This window comes from Grammomys surdaster, unplaced genomic scaffold (genome assembly GCF_004785775.1).
Source record: "Grammomys surdaster isolate TR1022 unplaced genomic scaffold, NIH_TR_1.0 126029, whole genome shotgun sequence".
NCBI classification, from domain to species: Eukaryota; Metazoa; Chordata; class Mammalia; order Rodentia; family Muridae; genus Grammomys; species Grammomys surdaster.
In genome coordinates, this window is record NW_021620842.1 from 2,986,204 (window position 1) to 2,992,023 (window position 5,820).

At 43.0% G+C, this 5,820-nt stretch overlaps 1 non-coding gene across 1 annotated transcript; it reads left to right on the top strand.

The window, feature by feature from the left end:
* The first annotated feature begins 1,139 nt into the window (after positions 1-1,139).
* Positions 1,140-1,281, top strand: LOC114610164. The gene has a single exon (XR_003709653.1). It is a non-coding gene; the product is annotated as a small nucleolar RNA SNORA48 (small nucleolar RNA).
* The last annotated feature ends 4,539 nt before the right edge of the window (positions 1,282-5,820 follow it).

Genomic DNA, 5,820 nt, shown 5'->3' on the forward strand with positions numbered 1-5,820 from the left:
GTGCATCAACTGCACAAGAAGGCCCATCACAGTGCCACCAAACTAACTATTTTCTAGGTACCAGATTCTGCAAGTCTGAGAAACGACTACTGAAGCTGCCTCTAAATATTTCTCCTACACACAGATCAACCTAAGATAAAGGTAAAATGAGATCCCTGTTGTTACTCTCAGGGGACTAGCCTCTGAAAAGTCATGCAAAGTCACAGAGATGCACTGTCCTCATGCTGGATATAAGTATTTATTAATTTTTCCCCTTCTCAAGATGGATAAAAACCTTTCCTACCAAGAGGGAGGCTGCTCTGACAGTGGACAAAACTCTTTTACAAAAAACATTATGTTTAAATTTACCCTGGCCTTGTCGACTAGATCACACAATAGACCTTCCTTCATTTTGTCCGTAGCTCAAATGCTCAAGAAGGCCTTAAAAGAAACCTGGAACTCCACTATGGCCACTGGCCTCAGAGCTATGGGCAGGTTTAATGCATAAACTGGACTATTCTCTCTTTCTAAATTGATTTTTAAAATTGGTGAAAATTGGCCCAACCTTTTAGTGCTGGCCCTTCTTATGTCAAGATGTAGCTCTTACAAGACAGAATTCAACACCTGTGAGACTTTGTTTAGAAGGCCACCCTCCTTTTCTCCCTGTTTAAGAGACTCCATAATTAAGAATATTAGTAATAAGTGTCTTTTAAATTATCTGTGGGCTTTTAAACAGGTCCAGACTTCAATCCATTCTAGGGTTCAAGACACCCTTCCAGTTCTCTTCTCAGTGTCTTCATTCATTCCAACACTTGGACCAAGTATGCATCAAGAAGTTTCAAGAAAAAAAGTTCTGACACCTCCCTGAAAAGGACCTTGTACTATCATCCACACAACACCAGCTGCAATCAAGGTTGAGATTTCCTCCTGGATCCCTCATTCTTTTGAGAAGCCTGTTTCAGTTCAAGACAGGAAATGGACAATATCACCTGAGCCCGATTTACTCATGCAAAGACTCTCTCACAAATAGAATCCCTATTTGTTTATACGAAACATACTATTGGTAGACTGTCTACATATTCCTTTGCTCTCACTTCCTTCTACAATGAAAGAATCCTAACAAACAGACAAAATAAGCCTATGTTTAAAACTGATCTCCCTCACTGGTAATGGGCAAAAGAACACCTTATTGGTGGTGGTGTTCTTATATCCATCAAAGGAAGAGCAGATGGCAGTCCTTTGTTCATTCTAGCATGAAGCCTGGCTTGGTGACCAAAGTTGGTTTATGCCTAGGACACATAAGTATTAAATCAAATTAAATCCAGGCAACACATGGGGGAGAAGAAAGACAGAGACCTGCAGGCCACCATGCCACATGTTATGGGTGCAGAAAGATTTCCACAGACCTGTCTTCTGCACTATGGCACCAAAGACCATAGACACACAAAGTGCTGCCAATAACCATGCAACATAGCACAGGAGGAGAAAGACAACAGAGACTTGAAGATATCTGTACCATCCACAGACCTGCCCTTTCACAAACAGCATAGACTGGCATAACACTTGCCAACATGCTAGATGAACAGAGGATGTCACCAGCCAAGGGGTCAGCATTCAAAGGGAGCCACCACAATGTTCAAGTATGTGATGTTAAGATGGGAAAGAAAGAGAAGTAGAGCAGTTGGGGCATTATGAAGATAGATGCAGCTGGAGTCTCGAGGGTGAAGAGGAGTAGCCTATTGTGAGCGGCCAGTCCCACAACCTGGGGTCATGGTGATGTCACAGCACAACTAACCACAAAGGGCCATATCTGAGTTCATTGCTACATAGCAGTAGGGGTCATGGTCGATGTCCTTATTTCATATTACCATATCACCACTAGAGAACATGGGAACATACCTGGTCAGGACAACCACCAAGGAATAGATGTCCAGGGGCTATGCAGAACTGTCCCTGTCACTTACTGGCTGAGGCACTCTGGATAGCTAGCTCCATTTCATAGTGATAGCAGTACCCTATCCAGTCAGCAGAGTGGCAGCCCTGTTGGCAGGGTATGGATGAGCAAGCCCTGAGGGACTGAGTATGGATGAACTAACCCTCACCTACTGCAGCACTCAGAAGAGCAGGCCCCAAATCTTGCCTGGGCAGCACAGTAAGTCTGGCCTTGGTCGAGTGGCACAGGCACAGAGGTGTTGTTCCCACCCATGCCCCTGGCCACCTCTAGCAGTTAGGAAAGCTGACTACAAGCTCATGACCTGGAGCACTATCCCTGCCCTTCATCAGCTCCAGCACTCAGAAGAGTGGGCCCTGCACCTCCCCTGAGTAGCAGAGTACAGTTTTCCCTAGTGGTAGAGGCAAAGGTGAGCTGGCCAGAGGGTGTGAGCAAGGGAGAGCTAGCCCAAACCTTTTTTGCTGTGAGGTACTCTGAGTGAGAGGGAGATAGCTTCTGCCCTTCATGCCTTGCCATATGAGGCTGTCAGAAGATCTGACACTGGGGTCATAAGAGTGGGTGAACTGCCCCTCATCAACTGCAACACTTAGCACACCTGGCCCTGAACCTTGTCTGGGCAGCATAGTAAGGCTGGTCCTAGTAAAGGGTGCACAGATGATCCAGTCCCCAAGGTAAAAAGTGAAGAAGAGATGGCGCTGCCCCTCACAGGCTGCAATACTTGGGAAAATGGGCACCATGCCTTGAATAGTTTGTACACTGGAGCTGGCTATAGATCATGAGTGTAGGTGAACCATCCCGAGGGTATGAGAGCAAGAGAACTGACCTTGCCTCTTTCCAATGGCAGCACTAGGTGGCCTTGCTGGAGAAGCGATGGAGAGCTTGCCCTGGTGGTACAGATAAGGGAGATCCAGCAGGATGACCAGCTCAGAGACCACCCAGGCCCAGATCCAGGGTTATGAGTTGGCCCACCCCAAAATCTACATCATTTCAAATGGTTAGAACATGTGAAAGACTCAGTCCTGTTAATCCAAAGCTGCAATGACTCCATGACACAGGGTAACAGGAGTCATCCTAATGAGAACACAGTATTGATAGTGTCACAGAAGCAAGTCAGATTTCTTGAACCATACCAATGACTCATTGTGATGAACATTTGCAAGTGAAGATGTACGGACAGAGGGATATATTGTGGCACACACTGTGACATTCTACAGCTTCCACAATGAGATGTTTTCTATAGTTTCTTTTATTTCTGTGTGTGTGTGTTTTATTTTGTGGTGAGAGGTTTCAAGGGCAAAGAGCAAGTATGAAGAGATGAGCTAGAGTGGGGTGCATGCTGTGAAACTCACAAAGAATCAATGGAAAGATACTATGACTACTACTATGACTATGACTACAACTATGACTACTAATACTAATACTATAAAAAACGTGATCTCATAGAACTCTTAATCCTTACCACTGTCATAGCTGGAATTGACCTTTTGACAGGCTTTAGGGAAAAGCCTTCTAACACAGCATATAATTATGAGAGTATAAGAGTGACAGACTCTTTTATATATCCCAGTGAGTGAAAGATGATTTAAAAAAAGACTTCAGTTTAAAGGTCAAAATGTAACAAACAAAATGATAGATAGATAGATAGATAGATAGATAGATAGATAGATAGATAGATAGACATCCATCCTAAAAGCATGTGTGTATATATTGTCACCTAATGAGGGGGCCCAAATGATACAATCTTCCTAGTGGTATGTAGGGGAACTGGTGGGCACTGCTCCAGCTCTAAACCTTCTAATCCTATGAACTTACAAGTAATACAACCACTACCTTTTATTTTACTTGAGTTGTTGAATTTACCTAGAAAGTAAGATTATATTCACCTGGGCATGATCTGTATGCTCTGTTTACCATCTAAAACAGACTATATTATAATGCTACTCCAATCCCTGTTCCACTCTACTGATCAATAGGATAACCCAATAACTTGTATTAATTTGTGGTTGTCCACCCCCTTACCCCCGGATAATCTAGAGTCCAAAAACTTCTATAGACCATATTTACCAATTTCTGGGGTTATATTAATTAATTCCACTCTTCTGATGGGCATGACAAGAACATGAGGAGTTTGACTGTGCTTGCTGGAGAGTGGGTGCCTGTCTGTAGAAAAGCACTGAGACACTGCTCAGGGAGTAGGAAAACAGTCTGAGCTGTGGGAAAGCTGGAGCTAGTTCTCAGACTCTTGGACATCCAGATACCAATACAAGTAAGGAAGAGGAGAGAACAGAGTCTGGGGGCCTTAGACTGGGAACCTCATCTAGCCCAAGACTGGTGGGGAGGGGGAGCTCCGGCTTGTCCCAGGGATTACTGTCCTTAGCTTGGCAGAGGCAGGCTTGGTGGTCATTCTGGATGGGAGTACAAAGAGCACTTCTACTGGAAAATTAAGCTGTGGCACTGTAACCAAAGGCCTTCTCCATGGCTTCTCAGAGCAGATCTTGATGAAAGAGACAGTCCATGGTTCCAAACATTTTATTGAATGTTTATGGGGGAAAATGTGTGCATACTGTACCATACCCACTTCTTGGAGTGGCCCTGAGATTAAATACCTTCTGCAGGGAGGAATGTCTTGGAAAGTAAGCTTATTGGCTAGCCCACCCCCACCCCACCCTAGCCTCTAGGTACCTCATTAACATGGAGAACTATGTTTTGGGCCAACCTGACCGTAGGACAATTTTTTTTTTTTTTAATCAGAGAAGTCTGTCACATGTTCCAGGCCAGGAGTCTGGCAGGGAGCTGGGAGTCGACAAAGTCTCAGGTGTGTGCCCACTGAGTCCCTGGGTCTCAACTTGCTCTATCTTACCAAACATTCTGGTATAACTTTACCCTTCAATACCCCAGGAGGTCTCTGCCTTGACTAATCATTTTATTATACTTCAAAAAAATACCACCTCCTAAATTACACCCAGCCTCAGCTGACATAAAACTACTAAATCTATTTAAAATTCTGTCACTCTCATTGTAGCAAATTCAAAATATAACTTCCAATAACCACATCCACTATCTTGTCTTCTTGTCTAGTCTCCTGAACCACTATTACATTATAAAAAGTATAATTAAAAATGTCCCTTGTCTTGTCACTGTGTATTTTCACCTTGTAAGTTCTCCATTTCTGCCTCTTGCAATATCTTTTCACAGTTTCTCTTGACACAAAAGCTTATTTCACTCTCAAAAAACTTATTTTGCCTATACTATCAGTCTTACCTGCTACACAACCTCAAAATATCTACATAATAATCCAGTTTTATATATACTCATACATATATTCCCCCAAATGTATCCTGAAGTAGAAATTTCTGGTTTCTTTGGAGACTCAGTTATCATGTGATGTTTTTCTGTAAACTGTCTTATAAGAAGATGTTTTGCTGAGAACAGACATGTGATGATTTCTGGAAGCAGCCTGGAAAAGTGGTATGTGATGTTTTGCTAGAAAAGATGCTTAAGAAAATACATGATGTTTGGTAGGGGTACAAATACAGCCCAACAGACAACAACTAACCCTACTTTGGTATTGGTTCACCTTACCACTCTTTGCTGCTCTTTGACGATGAGGCTTTGTGATATTGGTTTACCTTGGCATTCTTTACTCGTTATTGTTTGTCATGACTCAGAAAAAAAGCACACACTACTAAAGAACTTCTGGTCGTGTTCTTCTTGCCACTTTCTTGGAATCCTGCTGATTGGCTTGGCAAAGCCTCACAGTTTCTTCTGGATAGACCTGCTATTGCTAATTTGTAAATGGTACTTTTGAGTGAATCAAGCTACTGCTGCTGATTCATGGAAGCTAAATTGCTGATATTCTGACAACACAGATTAGACTTGACCCAAAAATC